Source organism: Zalophus californianus, chromosome 5, assembly GCF_009762305.2.
Source record: "Zalophus californianus isolate mZalCal1 chromosome 5, mZalCal1.pri.v2, whole genome shotgun sequence".
Lineage (NCBI taxonomy): Eukaryota > Metazoa > Chordata > Mammalia > Carnivora > Otariidae > Zalophus > Zalophus californianus.
In genome coordinates this window covers 53,962,525-53,979,388 of record NC_045599.1, presented here as the reverse complement: position 1 = coordinate 53,979,388, position 16,864 = coordinate 53,962,525, and the positions used below count along the sequence as shown (strand labels likewise).

The 16,864-nt window shown below is 40.2% G+C and overlaps 1 protein-coding gene across 14 annotated transcripts in view; it reads left to right on the top strand.

Annotated features, from left to right (window-relative positions):
- Window positions 1-762: 762 nt before the first annotated feature.
- Window positions 763-16,864, top strand: part of ZNF366 (zinc finger protein 366) — a 67,386-nt gene continuing 51,284 nt past the window's right edge. For all 14 annotated transcript variants that reach the window (XM_027604564.2, XM_027604551.2, XM_027604563.2 and 11 more), the window contains exon 1: window positions 763-898. The gene's annotated coding sequence lies outside the window, so the exon portion shown is untranslated. The remainder of the gene's footprint in view (window positions 899-16,864) is intronic.

Sequence of the window (16,864 nt, the reverse complement as noted above, 5' to 3'; positions counted from 1 at the left end):
AACAAATGAGAAATCGCCTTTCAGTTTTTCCAGAGGTGACTAAATCCAGCATGAGCTAACTATGTCCAACGGCAGTGTTGGCAAGTGGCTTCTTTTTTTTTTCTCTTTTGAAAATATCAGCAAAGATGGAAGCTTGACTTGGTGTTGGCTGCAGAGAGCTCAGGGACCAGTGCATAAATCTGCTTTGTTCCTGGAAGAACTCTAAGGATCTAGAGTCAGGCTACAAAATTGCTGCAACGCTGGTGTTTCAAAGAACCCAAGAAGAGTCAAATGTCCTGGCTGACCAGCACCCTGCCCAGCTTCATATGCTGCAGGTTTGCCTCGGTTAGCACAACAGACCAACCATTCCTTTGCTCAGAGGCAACATGAAATGATTTGTTTCCTTTTGGCTGTGTCAGTTCGGCAAACCAGATACCAGAGGCTATAAGCTCAGGAGAGCCTGCCTTTCTGGAACACCATTTGTTTGGACAGGACAGGCCAGTAAGGCTTTTCATCTCTTTAAACCTCTTGGGGTGGGGGTGGGGGGAGAGCATATTTGAGGAATTCCTTTTTTCAAAGATTTTTTTTTTTTGCTCCTTCCAACATTTTGTTTAAGAGAAAATGAGATGTCTATCTTCTGTTTCCTTATTTTTTTTCAGGAAAGCAAAGGGTTGTTGACTTCCTCCCTCTCCCCTCCCTTCCTTCCTTCTTCCCGAAGGTACTCATCTGAGAAAAAGAGAACGAAGTATTGTTCCTGTTCTCTTTCTTAAGTCATTTGAAACATTGTCCCTGCGAGTTCTTTAAGTTCCCTGCAATCTGTACACAAGAGAAGGAGGGAGAGAGAGAGGGAGAGAGACAGAGAGAGCAAGGGATCAGGTAAAGCACTGGGGCTGCTGCAGCCATTCAGACTCAGGAGCTGGTAAGTTACCCATGCAATCATTTCTACTTCCATTTCAATGTCCCTGGGATGGGTACTGCCGTCGGCACCTCCAACAGAACATACCTCGCTGTGTATAATCCTAAATCAAAGGGTATGACTGATGGATGGCCCAGGATTTAAGCTTATACTTTTTTTTTTAAGAGAATACTGATGCTTTGCAGAGCTATGGCTGGCCGAACTGGAAATAAAATTGCACTGGGGCTAAGGAGGACAGTGTGTTAAATGTGATTTTTGGTACAGATAGTGTGGCTGGGTTAGCCAGGAGCCACTGGAGTGTGTGATGTGTCTTACTGGAGGATTCAGTCTTCCTCAGTGCTATGTCCTGGGAAACTCAGGAGGGTGTCTGCTAAGAACTGTGGTTTGCTGTAGGGCTTTTGTTACTTGTTGTCTAGATTGAGGGTGGCCTTCTCTTGTTCTTTTCTTTCCATTCAAGACCGCCCCCTCCCCAAAAAGAATGTTAAGTTATAACTGTTATTCTGCATCACTGAGGCTGGAGAAAAAAGAAAAGACTGTCACTTTGAATTGTACTGCATGCTTATGTGTTCCGTTTTCACATGTGGATTGAGTGTAAATTTATCATCCACTGTCAATGGAAGGTGTCATCTGCCACACGAAAGAAGGCAAAGATTTTGGGGCATATAGCTTTAGTTTTGGAAAACAACATGTGGCTAGAATAGGATTAAGATTGATCTCTTCTGAGAGTAGGAGCAAAAAACTAAGCTACAGACGCAATTGAAAAATATTCACCCAGCACCTGATTTTCCAAGCACCAAATAGAACAGAGCAAAGTGGTCAAGCTTATACAGACAGCTAGTTTTTAAAAGTCTAACTTGCTTCATTTAAACTTGTCAGAAAGGATAATTTTACCAAGAACTCATCATGGCAAGCCACAAGGGAGCCAAGAGCACATTGTCAAAAATAGGCCAGCAAGGTCTCTCAGAAATACTATGTATAATTACTAATATTAGCCATTTAATTCAGAGAGGTGTTGAGTGGGTGAAAGACAAAGATCATGCAGTTTTTAAAAAATATTCATTTCTATAAAACTTAGGGAATGAAGTAACTTAGGAAGTGAAGAGTATAATAAAAACAACCAGTCTCTCATTTATAAATTAATTTGGCCAGACTGAGTATGAACCAATCAAGTAATTAATCTTTACTCAAAACTGAGCCATCATCTTAATAAGCCTGAGAAAGTATGCTGCCACTAGGCTGCAATGTACATTTTGTTCCATTAGTCAGATTTCTTTTTTCCTTTCCTTTTCTCAAGAGGCTTTCCTTATGAGCACTGTAAAATGAGCAATGTAAGAAAGGCGAGATTAGCGTTTGCCTGCTTGAGGATGCAAAATTATTCTAGTAACACTTGAAAGGGGCTTCCAGCCACCCCATTTCATAGATCTTCAGGTGAAAAGGTATCCAGGACTGACTGACTTGGGCGTTTTGCATCTTTTATCAGCAAATGTGACCCCAGTGGAAAACTCTGGGTTGCGATCTTGACTTGCTTCTTTCGGTTTCATTTTTTCTTGACAACATATTTAATTTTGTGCTTAATTAAAACAACATCATAGAATGCTCTGTAGTTTGGGTTATTGAATAAAAGCATCAGATGCAATACAGTATGACAAAAAATGACAGCAGAGTCACAGTGTCTAAAGACAAGTAAGGCAAAAGGTGGGTATGATGTCAATGGTGCAGAAAACAGCCACACTTTTAACATGCGTCTTCACTGTGGCCCAAGATTAAGCTCAGGATATGTTCTCTTCTTTAGAAGAAAAAAATACACGTTATTTCCATTTAAGTTGTTAAGCCATTGCAATGAGAATATTTGTTTGATTCTGGGGGGAAATATTCAGCGACCTAAAGAAAAAAGCCACTGACTCATTTAGTGTATTTGCTACCAATCTGTCTCCACTCAACTCCAAGGAGTTGGCATTTGTGGAAACTTCCACCGTGTGATTCTTCTTTGGGGTCATCAGAGGCTCTTTTGTGATATCATCAGGGGAACTCCAGCTTGGAATGATTCAGAATTTGATGCAAAGAAGATTTTGTTAATTAATTTGGGTCAACACTGTGCATCTAATTACAAATTTGTCGAATGAATGTCAAATTATGTTAGGATGTGTCCTGTAGGTCTTTGTGCTGCGATGTGAATCAAATTAGAGCATCAAAGGCAGAGCATCAAAAGCACAGACTTTGTTGTCCTACAAACGTGGGTTTGAATTCCAGCTTTGTCACTTGCTGACTATGGGGCTTAGGCCAGGTTGTTCACCCCCAAGCCTCAGTTTCCTCAAGTGTAAACCTGCATCCATGTAATAGACTTGTGAGGATTAAATAAGATTATGTACGTAATGCAATTAAGTGTGGCGACTATGGACAATGCATGGCAAGCAGCAGGAGTCAATGTCAGTTGTAATCTTTTAAGTCGTATATTATTTAAGGGTACTGTATTTTTTAAACGTATTTTAAGATGTACTTTAAGAGAATACATCTTCCATAATTTGTGTCATTATCTTTGGTCAATACTGTGCCAAGGGTCCATCAGAACAAAATGATTCCTCACAGCTTTAGAGGTGGACACACATTTAGTAAAGGTATCCTGGACCCCAAATTCTTATAAAATAAAGGAAGGCAGAGCTGAATGTTTTGATGTTCCTCGCTGCTCATGGCAGAAACACCAGATTTAGCCTCACTAAAATGCCAGCTCTGTTTAACAGAGCTCAATGCAGGGGAAAGGTTGCCTTGGAAGAAAAGTTTTCAGCTTAGATGAGTGTTCAAAGAGACTGCAATTACACTGTAGACGTCCCATTCTCCCTTTCACCTACTTCCCCAAACTGTTGAGCTCTGTGTCGTTGGTGACCTTTTCCCTGGCCATGGAGGGCTGGAGACACAATTTTTGGAGACCATCGTGGCAGTTCCGTGACTCAGCCACAGAGAAAGGACTTGAAATGACATGTTGTCTTCCTACTGAGGGCGGCACACTTGGTGATCTATTTCCCTAAACATTTTTGTAAAGAGCCATTTAACCTCACATGAATATTAAGAACACCATTATCACCATAGTGTGTGTCTGTGTGTCTGTGTGTGTGGCTGGAGGTACGTGGGTGGGGGGTGTGGTTCATCCAACTGCTATTTTTCTCTCACTCTAAACTTTAAAACATACATACTGATTAATTTGTCAAGTAATAATGATACTTTAGCTTAGGTCTTGGTTAAACTTCCCTCTCTACTTTCCTGAAGAAAATGTACAACCACAACAACGACCAGAAATCTGTCACTAATAATGCGAAACTTTGAGGTTCTTTGTTGTAATAAGAGTTTCTGATACAATAAAGATTTGTTTGAACAACTTCATCTTTGGAGAGCAAACTGAAGTTGGGTTGTTCTACACTAATGTGCAAAAGGTGTCTTCTAATGTGGCTTAGTGCAGTAGAACAAAGAGCAGATTAGGAGTCACAACACTTTGGTTCTGTTCTTTTCTGACCTCCACCATTCCCTATACGTGTGACCTGGAAGGTTTCTTTACTTTCTTGGACCTCAGTTTTCTTATCTACAAAATGATGGAGTCAGACCAAATCGGTAATTCTCAGGGTGGTCTGTGTGTGTTCATTGTGTATCAGAATTCACCTGGGGGCTTGTTTATACTCTTCTCTCCTGCCCACTGCACTGGATGATCTATGAGATTCTGATACTGACATCCTATGATTCTCTAAACAAATGGTAAGTGTCTTGTTCTGTTTCGTCAGGATTGCATTGACATTAAATAAAAATGTATGTGTTAAAAACCATGCTTTTAAGTGGAATTCCTATTCAGCATTGGACATCCTCTCTAGAAATTAGTTTTAAATTTATCAATTGGTGTTCTAGAAGCTGTTAGTATTATAAAGTGAGAAATATGCTAGCTGGTCAAACAATCTGGTGAGACTAATCAATGTTCTATAACCATACATAAATCATAAAAAGAGCAATTACTTAGGTGTATAAATATTGTAATGCTGCATGCATAGCACTTTTTGATTTATGCATTTCTATATTATTTTCATCTTATAATGAGCATGCACTGTTTATTTGGTCAAGAAAAATAGATACTAAATTTTTCTATGCAAGTTTTAAAAATTATTGCTAGATTCAATCTCATAAGCTTTTTGTTTTGTTTTTACACTCTTACAGTGTGTGCTTGCTGAAGCCTATTTTAGACAACAGATCCTTGTCTCTAAGTTAATGGTGACATGGAAAGGCAAAAGAATGATTATGGTGTTTGAAAAACCAGCACTCACAAGCCATGTTAAATCTGCTTTAATTATAAGAAAAATCTGCAACTTAAAGAAAATGTTGTTCTGATTTTCCTGATTTTGTTTCTACCTAAATCACCCAATTTTTTCCCCATATGCTTATACCTAATTAAGTTGAGCAGCAATGGACGCAGGTCTCCATCTGCTAGGAACAGAAAGACAACAAGTATTTCGATGGGTACTCTTAGAAACAGCTACCCTAATAATGGTTGCTCGCTTTTGACCATTCAAATACCAAATAATTTTAGATAAAAACAAAGACATTTAGATAAAAGAATAAGAACATGTCTTCATCAGGAGATATGTGTAATATAGGAGTTCACCAGAAAATAGGCACCATGAGGACAGGGACCCCGTTTGTTCACTGCTTATGTGCCCAGGGCCTAGAATAGCTCATGGCATATAACAGATGCACGATAAATATTTGTTGAATAGGTAACTTAACACATAAAGGGGCTGTGGAGTGAAATATGCTATCTTTATATAAAGCCAAATGCAGAAGTTAGTCAAACTTTTTTAGGGTCTAGACAATGACAAACTACCAGCTTCACATATTTATTCCCTGCCTGAATTGACGGCAATTATGGCTTATTCCGCCATTATGTGCGTGGGGCTGCTACATTTATGTATATTAATGTGTCATCTTGGCAAGGACCCCACCTACTCTCTCGTGGGAGATAAACATTTATCAGATCCTCAGAGAAGACTGTTGGTTGCATTTTATTTTCCATTTGTTTTCTGGGCAGATGATGGGTTAGCAAATTGTTTTTGGAGAAAGAGAGACAGAGAGAGGCCATTTGTTTTTCCTTGGCTAAAAGAGCTGTGAGCCAGAATTCAGCCTTGTAGGAAATGCTCAGTGCTCTCTGTTTTTTTATAGGCAGGGTTGTAAATTCAAGTAAAGGGATGCCACTCGGGCTGAGTTTACACAAACATGAAGGGGTGAATTCAGGGAGGAAAATGTGATATCCTTGTGGTGCACAACACCCTTTCCTTTATATAAGTAGGCAGTAGAGACAATCAAATGAACAAATACTGGTTTGAGGCAGTCCTGCACTTATTTGGCCTATTTAAAGTGGTAAATATAATAACAACAAGGGGTTTTGCCCATGGGGTCCAAGGTTTCTGTAATTTGCAGTAGAAACTGGAAAAGCTCTTTCTGTTCACATTGATAAAGCCAAGCACCAGAGCACACAAAGGCAATTTTAACCCATTCTCCTATTTTCCTATAACATGTTATGGCCTCACGTGGACCTCATTCTATGATGGCCACTGATATTAAATGGGAGAATGAGCCCCACAACAGTACCACCACCACCAATGGCAACATTTATGGGAGTCATTTCCAAGTCTGGGGCCTGCTAAGAATTGTATATACATCATTTCACCTAACCTTCCCATTCTAAGAAGTAAGTGCTTTCTTGCTCTCATTTCTGAAATGAAGAAAGACAACCACCTTGTTTAACAGATAAACTAGAGAAAGTAAGTGATTTACTTAAGTCACTAAATTGATGTTGCGTGTTGGGTTTCTCATTAAGGAGAACATGTTACCTGCAGCTAATAATATTTTTAAAAAACTAAGTATCCCTTAAGGTAGTGCTCCTCAAATGTAGTCCAAGAATCAACAGCATGGCATCACCTAGGAGTCTGTTAGAAAAGCACAACCTCCAGCTCTATCCCAGACCTCCTGATTCAGAATCAGTATCTTAACATGATCTCCACGTGATTAAGGTACACATTCAAGTTTGAGCAGCACTGTGTTAGGGTTTTGACTGGTTGTATACAGAGTGATTTCAGAATATAGGTCCCTGTTCAAAAGAGTTACAGAGCCATTGGTTAACTTTGACCTTATCCAAGACAACAGAACTACCTCTTGGAGAGTGGTTACAGTGGTTTTTGGACAAGTCTTGACTCTATTCAGCTCTGAGCAACATTAGGCATGATTTTTATGGTCTCACCAAGCAGGTCAACTCCACACCAAAGGACCCTGATAATAACAGAGAGGAAAGGTCTGGGGTATTGTTTTTCAAGTGTGTTCTGAGCACCAAACATCAGAATTACCCAGGGCAGATTTCTAGGCCTTCTCCAGATCTAATGAAGCTGGGGAGGGGGCCAAGTGTCTGCCTATTCCATAAGCTACTAGCTCAGGGTAAGGAAGTCCCAGCAGGGTGGTGACAAGTATTTGGGTGACATCAGTCCCAAAAGACATTCAGCTTTTCAGCAGCTTGAAAAAAAAATTTAAGCAACCATACCAAAGAGAGTAAGCTCAGAGTCCTTCCAGGAAGAAGAGGTACTCTACCAGCTTCTTCCATTGACTGCTGGAGGATGGGGACAAGAAACCCTGTTACCTGCCTTGAGTCTGCCTCAGGGAAAAGGATGGGGGCCTCCGGGGTCTCCAACATCCCTGCCAAGGAGCAGATGCCAACACACACACCTCACTCTTCCCAGTTAGAAAACTTCATGGAAAGAATCCTTAAAGTTTCCTTTTCATTGGGACTCACCGTTCTGTCTTGGAACAGAAATCAAGAGGGGGTATTGTTGGAGGGGTGGGGAAAGGAAGCAGGGCCGGAAGAGAGTGAGGGAGAGGACCGGAATAGCCTCTGGTTTGCTTCATCCAGGCCTCTGCCTGGATGGAGATGGTGGCTTCTCCCCCTTAATCAAGGCCCTCTGGGCTTCTTCCACAGGAAGTGCAGGGAGACGGAGAACTGCACGTTTTCAGCTCTGTTTTATGGAACACCCACTGTAGTACACCACCACTTTGTTTCTTGCTGTTTTTCTAATTCGGGCAGTTTTCTTCCCCATAGCACAGTGGATCCTCCCTCCCCCAGCCACCACCCTACAGGACTTTTTCAGTCAAGAAAGGAAGATAAAGAGAGATCTTCCAGCATTATCCTAAAAATATTTACATATATATACTGAACAATTTAAGGTGCTGAGAATTGTACTTAATCCATCAAGATGGGGTTCCTGATATACTAGACCTTGAATTTTTAGGGTGAGGAACATTCAAAAAGTTCCACACAGTGACTCATAGGTGTGTGCAGAATCTCTCCTCCTACCAGGTTTTTTTTTAAAGAGGTGAGTGAGGAGGGACTATTCCGAGCACCATCTTTCTTGACACTCAGGAGACATCAGGTAATGCAGCAAGCCAGTCAGTGGTTCCTCCAACTTTGTCCACGGTGCTCCTGCCACCCAGCCCCATCTCAGCACAATGATCCATCTCTGGCTCTGTCTAGGTCCTCGGGGGTAGAGTTCTTTTCTCCTGACTGCAGCCTGGGCCCCAGGTCTGAGCGGGCATGCTGGAGAGAAGGAGTGGAGAGCCCAGTTTGGGGACAAGAAGATACAGCCCAGTACTACATCATTTTGAAGAAGGCAATTCTATGCAGAGTGTCTTCACAACCTCTAAGGGCTCAGACCGCCACGTACTCTTTACAATGGCTTACACTGGCTCCTTTGTGCTCCTTCTAACCCTCCTAGGAGAGAAATACTGGCATCACATATTCATCCATGAAGCTGGGAAGGACCTTGAACCATGAGCAAATCCCACCCCAGAATGATTAGGACATGAAGTGACAGCCTTATTTGTTTTTCAACCACTATGGATTTTGGGGAGTGGAGGATTTGGTTTATTTAGTAAAGTGCTATTTCTTCTGTTTATGGCACATGAGCCTTACACACATGTGAATAAACATACACATACACACAGAGAGACACAGCTTATCCAAAGTCATTGGTTGTTCTAGAAGGAAACCACAGATTAGCACCAACTTATTTATTTGACTCAAAAAATGTAGTTATTTGATTATTAACCACCTATGCTTCTAAACAGACTTACTATCCTAATCATATTTTCCTTAGGGATGTTAAAAAGAGTTTGAATTTTGTTAGCTAGTAACAGCAGGATAGAAGGTGAGAAAGGACTTAAGTGTTACTGCAAGCAATTCATAAAGGCTTTCATTCACTGTCATTTTGAAAATATACGTAACACAGGACAGAAGGAGTCAGAGAATAGAGAGTTGAGCATGCTTATTAACACGTGAATAGGCGGCAGATCAGTAAACCCGAATGCATATGGAAATTTAGTATATGACAAAAACAGCATTGCATTATCAGAGGGGAATGCTGGATCATGTAATTAATGATGTTAGGGACACTCAGTAGCTATTTGGGGGGAAATTTACATCCCTACTTTATCTCTTAAATTAAAATAAATTCCAAATAGATAAAAAATTGAAAAGATTAAAAATAAGAACATCAAAAATAAGAAAAAAATGAGAGATTCATCTTTTGAATCTCAGAGTAGGGAAAATCTTTTTGGTTTTACCAAGAAGTCTTAACATTTATTATACATTTTATCACTTAAAGGGCTTCTACAAGGCCAAAACTCAATTAACAAAGTCAAAAGACAAACACAAAACTGGGGGAAACATATAATGTGTATCACAAGGAACTTAATATCACAAGAAATGGGCAAATGACATGAACTACTACATTTCACATAAAATGAAATATAGTTGGCTCTAAAATTTATAAATAAAAGATACTTATCCTACTTCATAATAAGAAAATATAAATTAAAACTATGAGACACTATTTTTTACCTACTCGATGAAACAAAAGATGAAACATTTGTTAGCATATTTGTTTCTGGGGATCTGGAGAGTACTGTCATGCATCTGGTGCAATAGTGGACTAGCAAAACTTACTGTAGGGAGCAATTTGTTAATGTCTATCAAAACGTAAAACTGACTTCTCTTGGAATTAATCCTACAATATACTTATAAGATGCAAAAAGACATTCCCACAATGCAATATATTTGCCCAGCATTATTTGAAATAGGAAGAAAAGATTGTAAGTAGTATAATTGCCCATTAATAAGGGATTGATTAAGTTAAGCACAGTACTGCTATAGAATAGAGTATTATGGCACCCTAAAAAAGAATGAATAGAATAAAGACCAGGACTGGACTCTAGGTATATGGTCAACTGTGACAAAGGTGTAAAGGTAATGCAACGAGGGAAAGATAATCTTTGAAACAAATGTCACTGGAGCAACTGAATATCTATATGCAAAAGAAAATCTGACCTTAGGCTCTTACTTCACATGATACACATATATTAACTTAGAGTAGATCAAAGACTTAAATGTAAGAGTTAAAATTATAAAAAAATTTTTTTAAAATGTAGGAGAAAATCTTTGTAACCATGGTTAGTCAATGATATCTTAGTCATGACACAAGATGCACAAACAATACATGAAAAAATTGATAAATTGGACTTTGTCAAAATTAAAAACTTTTGCTGTTCAAAAAAAGGACACTGTTAGTAAAATAAAAAGACAAGCCATAAACTAGGAGAAAAATATTTGCAAAACAGAGCTGATAAAGCACTTGTTTCCAGAATATATAAAGAACTCTTAACAACTCAAGAATAGGACAATTAAAAGCTGGGCACAATTTTTGAATAGATACTTAACCACAGAAGATATACAAATGGCAAATAAGCACATGAAAAGATATGTAATATCAATAAATAAAGTGCAAATTAAAACCATGCATGATAAGATATAACTACACACCCAGTAAAATGTCCCAAACCAAAAAGACTGAAAATACCAAATGTTCTCAAGGATGTGCAGAAACTAGAAGAACTCTAATACATTGCTGGTGGGAATGTGACAGGGTACTGGCACTTTGGGAAACAGTTTGGCAGCTTCTTAAATAGTTAAATACATACTTACCATGCAACCCAGCAATTCTACTTCTGGGTAACCACCCGCTAATAATGAAATCAAATGTCCATATAAAAGACTCGTACACAAATGTTCACAGCATCCTTATTCATAATTGTCCCAAAGTGGAAACGATTCAAAGGTCAATCAACTGGTAGAGAAACAAAAGGTGGTAGATCTGTGCAATGGGGTACCACCCAGGCATGAAAAGGGACTACTGTTCTATGCAATAATGTGGTGAATCTTAAAAACATCTTGCTAAGGAAAAGAAGCCAGACACGATAGTATTTAAGGAGCCAGAGGTATAACAAATATTGAATGATTTCATTTATTTGAAATTTTGAAAACCAAAAAATCTAGAGAGAGGAAAAGTAGCTGGGTGGCTGCCTGGGGTTAGAAGTAGAAGCTGGAAGTGACTGCAAATGAACAAAATGGAACTTTCTGGGAGTAATGAAATTATTCCAAAAGTGGGGTTTGGTGATGATTATACAACTATATAAATTTTCTAAAACACATCACATTGACACTTAGAAATGTATGAATTTTATATTATGTAAGTTATATCTCAATAAAGCTGTCAAATTTGTGAAAGAAAAAAAGTGAGGAAGTTCTATACGTTGTAATGATGGAGCAACCTCCAACCTGTATGGTTTAAGGGAAGAAAAGCAAGATTCTGCCAGTGTACGTGATGCTACCACTTTTGTGTAAAAAAACAAAACAAAACAAAGTATATTTTTTGGTATGCAGAGAGTTTCTCTAAAAGGATACAAGAATTTGCCTTTGGGAACAAAAGAGATGAACATAGGGGAAGGGAAGGAAAAATAAAATAAGAGGAAAACAGAGAGGGAGGCAAACCATAAGAAGCCCTTAACTCTAGGAAACAAACTGAGGGTTGCTGGAGGGGAGGAGGGGAGGGGGGTAGGGGGATGGGGTAACTGGGTGATGGACATTAAGGACAGCACTTGAAGGAATGAGCACTGGGTGTTATAGGCAACTGATCAGTCACTGACCTCTACCTCTGAAACTAAAAGTACAGTATATCTTAATCAAATTTAAATAAATAAATAAATTTAAATTAAAAAAAGAAAAGAATTTGCCTTTGTGCAGGCGAGTGGGGTGGCTGGGGTAGGGGAAGGGGCATAAAGGAAACATTTTCACTGAATATCCTTTTGTACTCAATAAAAACAGATGAGAGGAGAGAGGGAGAGAGAAAGGGGCATTCTGAGTCCCACACCAGCTCTGTGACTGTGGGCAACTGTCTGAGCCTCTTTTCCTCATCTGTAAAATGAAGGCGTTGGACCACTTGCTCTCTAAGGATGCCTCTGACTTCAAGTTCCATACTCTGAGAATTTCTTTAAGGATGATCATCTCACATCTGTCTACCTTCCCGTTGTCTTTCCCCTGCCAGCCCGTCATGGACTGCCACATAGAAAGCCACAACCCAAGGTTTTGTTCTTTCTCACTCAGGTGCATCTCAGTGTATCAGGTCCCCATCGTCTCAGCAACATGTAAAATATGGTTGTCAACTAGGGTGACAAGGCATTCCAGAGTGACAAAACAATACAGAGGAGTGCTCACAACTCATCTGTCCTAGGGGCAGCTGGTTGAAATCAAGTCCCAGCCCTCCTGTTGGCCAGAAGTGTGATAATAAACACATGGGTAGTTCTAATTTCTTCATCTGCATGATAGATATAAAACAGCATCCCTCTTCTTAAGGTTTACTGTGGGGATTACGAGTGATAATTCATGTAATTGCTTAGTACAGTGCCTGCCTCATAGTAATATTCAATAAATGTTAGCCCTTGTAATTATTAATCTGAACTCCACTGCTCATGGGACCCACTTTCCTGGAAGTGGAGGGAAGAGAGGCAGCTAGGTTATCAAGCTGTGTACTCACTAATGTCAGGAACTGGGAGTTTAGGGGTGACAGAATGGCTTGTTTTCTTAATCCCAGGACCCAAATGGAGATATTGGAGTCACTTCTGCTGCCCCCAAGCCAATATCACTGAGGGAAACTTCTAAGATTTCATCCCTGGAGTTGATTATAACCTGAACATGTGATGAATGCAAGCTGCAAAATTGTGAGACTGTGACATCAGGCTGGGGGTCAAGCCTGTTAAGTTAAAGAGCAAGTTTCAATATGCATGATAAAAGTGCCTTAAATTACATTTGGATCAAAATATCATCAAATATTAATATCAGGGCCATTGTATAACCTCCTCACCATGGTAGCTACTCAATAAATGTGAGTTGCAGCTTTCCAAGCAAATCAAACCAAACCTCTTCCATCACCACGATGCGCACAGGCTCATGGTCCCCAACTTCAGTCTCAGCACCGCACAGCAAGAGAGGTATCTAAACCCGGACAACCTGGGGTCCCTGTAACTTCAAGTGTCTCAGCCACAGATAGGAGCCCTACCCTAACAACAACAAATTGATAACTTTCAAGTGATTTAAATTTCCCGTTTGTAAGGTGATAGGGAACCCCTTTTGCATACACTCCCTGCCTTATACATTATCACGTCACATTCTAGAACTAGGTTCCAGAAGGCATAGTTTACTTTAGTGGGTTGCCCAGCTCACTAAATCTCTCATGTGTTTCTGTTCTGCCTAACTACATCGGAACTATATTTGTTAGGGACTGTGTTTTTAAGGATTTTTGTCCCCTCAAGAACAAGAGCCCTCCAAATTCCTGCTGGCCTCACATTAATTCTCTCTGAGATCCTACGAAAAGCTCTTATTATCCCCACTTTAGAGATGAGAAAACTGAGGCTCAGGGAAGAGAAACAAGTGGCTGAAGTGATACAGCTCTGTGGATCTCTGGGGGTCGGGGGACTCAGTTTAAGGAGGCAAGGAATCTGTATTTCGATATCAAGCGCTTAATAGTTGGCATGCAGACTAAACAATGTTGTGAATGTATATGTACCTCTGCTTTTCAAATCTAATTATATCAGGGTAATTAATAAAAGACAAATTAATTTAAAGAGGTTACTGAATTCAAAGAGCGTTAGGTTATTTCATATTTTTTCTAACATACTGGGGATTTGGAAAATGGGTTTATTTTTATAATTTGCAATGGGAGTCCTCATGCTGAGAAGCCTGGGAATCACTGCAGGAGACCAAAACTGGGAGGTACTTGGAAAAACCTAGGTCTTTGGTGGCAATGAGTTTTCCATTCTTAAACTGCTACCTAGAATCAGTTTCTATATTTGATAGAAGTCTAGAAATTGTCTGGATGTAGGCGTCATTACTATTTAATTTCTTCATCTAACAACTGTCTTCAAAAAAAAAAAAAAAGTCCTGGTTCCTTTCCTTTTTATCTGTGTGACCTTGGGCAATTTGTTTAACTTATTCATGTCCTAGTTTCCTCATTGGTAAGATGGGGAAAAGAACAGTACCTACCTCACACAATGCTGGGGCCGTCACATTAGCTAACTCATGTGATGTCTTTCACACATTCTTGACACACAGCAAAATACTCAGCAAATATTATGGTTGTGTTAGGCACCACTTGCCACTGTTTTTTGACACATAGTCGGGACTTGATAGACATTTTTGGAATGAACAATGAGTAACTGAAAATGTGAAACTGGAAGAGAGGGCAGTTCTAGATATGTGATTCATCTACATATCCTTCATCCCAGGACAGCTGTTTTTGTGCAGGTGCTCTGTTGAGGAGTTTTTGCTTCAGTGAGCTCAAACTAGCGAGATGATGATGCCTTATCTAGCCTGGTCCCTCAGACTTTACAAGTCTCTCAACTTATGTGTTAGACGCATCAAGACACATGTGGAAGGGATCAGGCAGAACGAGCTGGGCTTAGAACCGAAGTACAGGCTATATTCCTCTTTAAAAACTGTAAGAGGAAATAAGACCAGTAGACCTTCTAGACAGGAGAGAAGCAATGCTTTCTTACCACAAACCAAAATGCTGAGGACCACAGTTATAAGAGGGTCAAAGGAAGTTAGAATGAACTTTCATAGCAGGCTCAATGCTTATCTAGCTTAAAATTTCACTTCCAGATTATCCCCTGGATAGTTATTTGGCTTTATTACATAAATAATCTTTGAGCCTAACAGAAAGAGGGTTTTACTTTTGCAAAGTGAAATGTTGAAGGTAGGGGTAAAGCACCTGTTCGGTGTTTGCAAAGTGAAGTGTTGAAGGTAGGGGTAAAGCACCTGTTGCTAGACTTTAAAAGATGGGCTGCCCTGAGTTTCAGTGCTGGCTGACATAGCTTTCTTTTTTTTTTTTTTAAGAGGGGGTGGGGAGAGGCAGAGGGATCAGGCAGGCTCCAGGCCCAGCATGGAGTCCACAGTGGGGCGGAATCTCACAACCCTGAGATCACAACCTGAGCCAAAATCAAGAGTTGGATGCTTAACTGACTGCGCCACCCAGGCATCCCTGACATAGTGTTTTTTAACATAAGTCTGAGGCAGATGGGCCACTGAAGAGAATTACTTATTTGTCTAATTATTTTTCTAGCTCCCAGCCCTCACCTTGTCTTAGGTCTTCTTCCTTCCTCTTTACAACTATGAGAATATCTTCTTACCAGCATTGTTAGGAAGCCCAAATACAGGTAAAAGGGTGGCTACTATTTATGGAGTGCCTTTTTTAAAGATCAAGTGGTTTATATTTCTTATTTTGTGAAATTTCCTAATAACCCTGTGAGGTGGGTTAATTATTTTTTTTAATCACCATTTTCCAACTGAGGAAACTGGGACTCAGCGATTAAGTACCTTGTCACAGACGATAAGTAGAAGACCTAGAATCAAGCCCTGGGCTTCCTGACTTCCAAGTTGATGCTCCTTGTCATATATCGCTCAGCCTCTCTGTGACAGAACATACTTGAACATTCTTAGTACTTTACCTGGCCATACTGGGTGCTCAGTAAGTGTTTCCCTTTCTTCTATCATCTTTTGTCTTCCTTGGGGAAATATGTAGACAGCAAGTGCCATCTCAGGGAGAGGAAGGGCATCTCAGTGTGGACTTCCCTCTCACTCCTTCTACCCTCACTGGGGTCCCTTATGCACCTTTGAGTGCTTGGTTCTGTCACCTTCAGCAACTACCATTACTCAAGTTCAATAGTTCTCAGCTGGAGGTAGTCCAGTCCCCGCACTGAGACATTTGAAAACAGGGAGGATACCTTTTGGTTATCAGAATGAGTAGGGGGCACCCTTGGCATCTAGTGTTGGGATGGGCCGGGATGGTAAAGTTCTGCAATGAACCCGTGCAAAATAGCAATGATGTCTATTCCCTTTGAGAAGGTCAGGGCCATGACTGTCTTCTTGCTACCATCCCTCCATGCCTGGCATAGTACCTGTCCCCCCGTAGATGCTTAATACAAATCTTTGTTCTCCTTTGCTACCCTTCCCATTTTCTGTATCTCTCTTCTCCCACTGGAGGTTCTGAAAGAGAGTTGTACAGCTTGCCTCTAATTCTAATTTCTGGAGGCCTTATATAGCTCTGTCTCATCTATATTCCAATCCTCTTTCCTTCCCCTCTTTTCAAAATGTTCAACAATTTGGAGGCCCACATCCCTTATGAATGCCTTCTAACTTGATCAGTGATGATTTACTCTTTTAGTAAAGCTCAGAGACATGGCTTTCTAGAGTAATTTTAGGTAGAAACTTTTTTCTTTTAAAGTGGATTTAAATACCCTAAAAAGGTATGAGGTCGATGGCCTCAGTGAATGGATTGTGATGTGATTAACTCTAAGTGATCTGGTTTTGGCCCAGACAGCAGCAGTGGCCCTGGCTGGCTTCCCCTCTCAGACCCATGAAGCTACAGTCTGGATTGGGTGGAGGAAGGGAGTGGCCCCTTAAGAAACCAAGAAGGAAAACGCTAAAAGCTTGAGGTCTGACCAGTTTCATCATTCTCGCTGACATGTCAGGAAAGCTGGTACCGTGTAAATCAAGGACTACTTCACTCC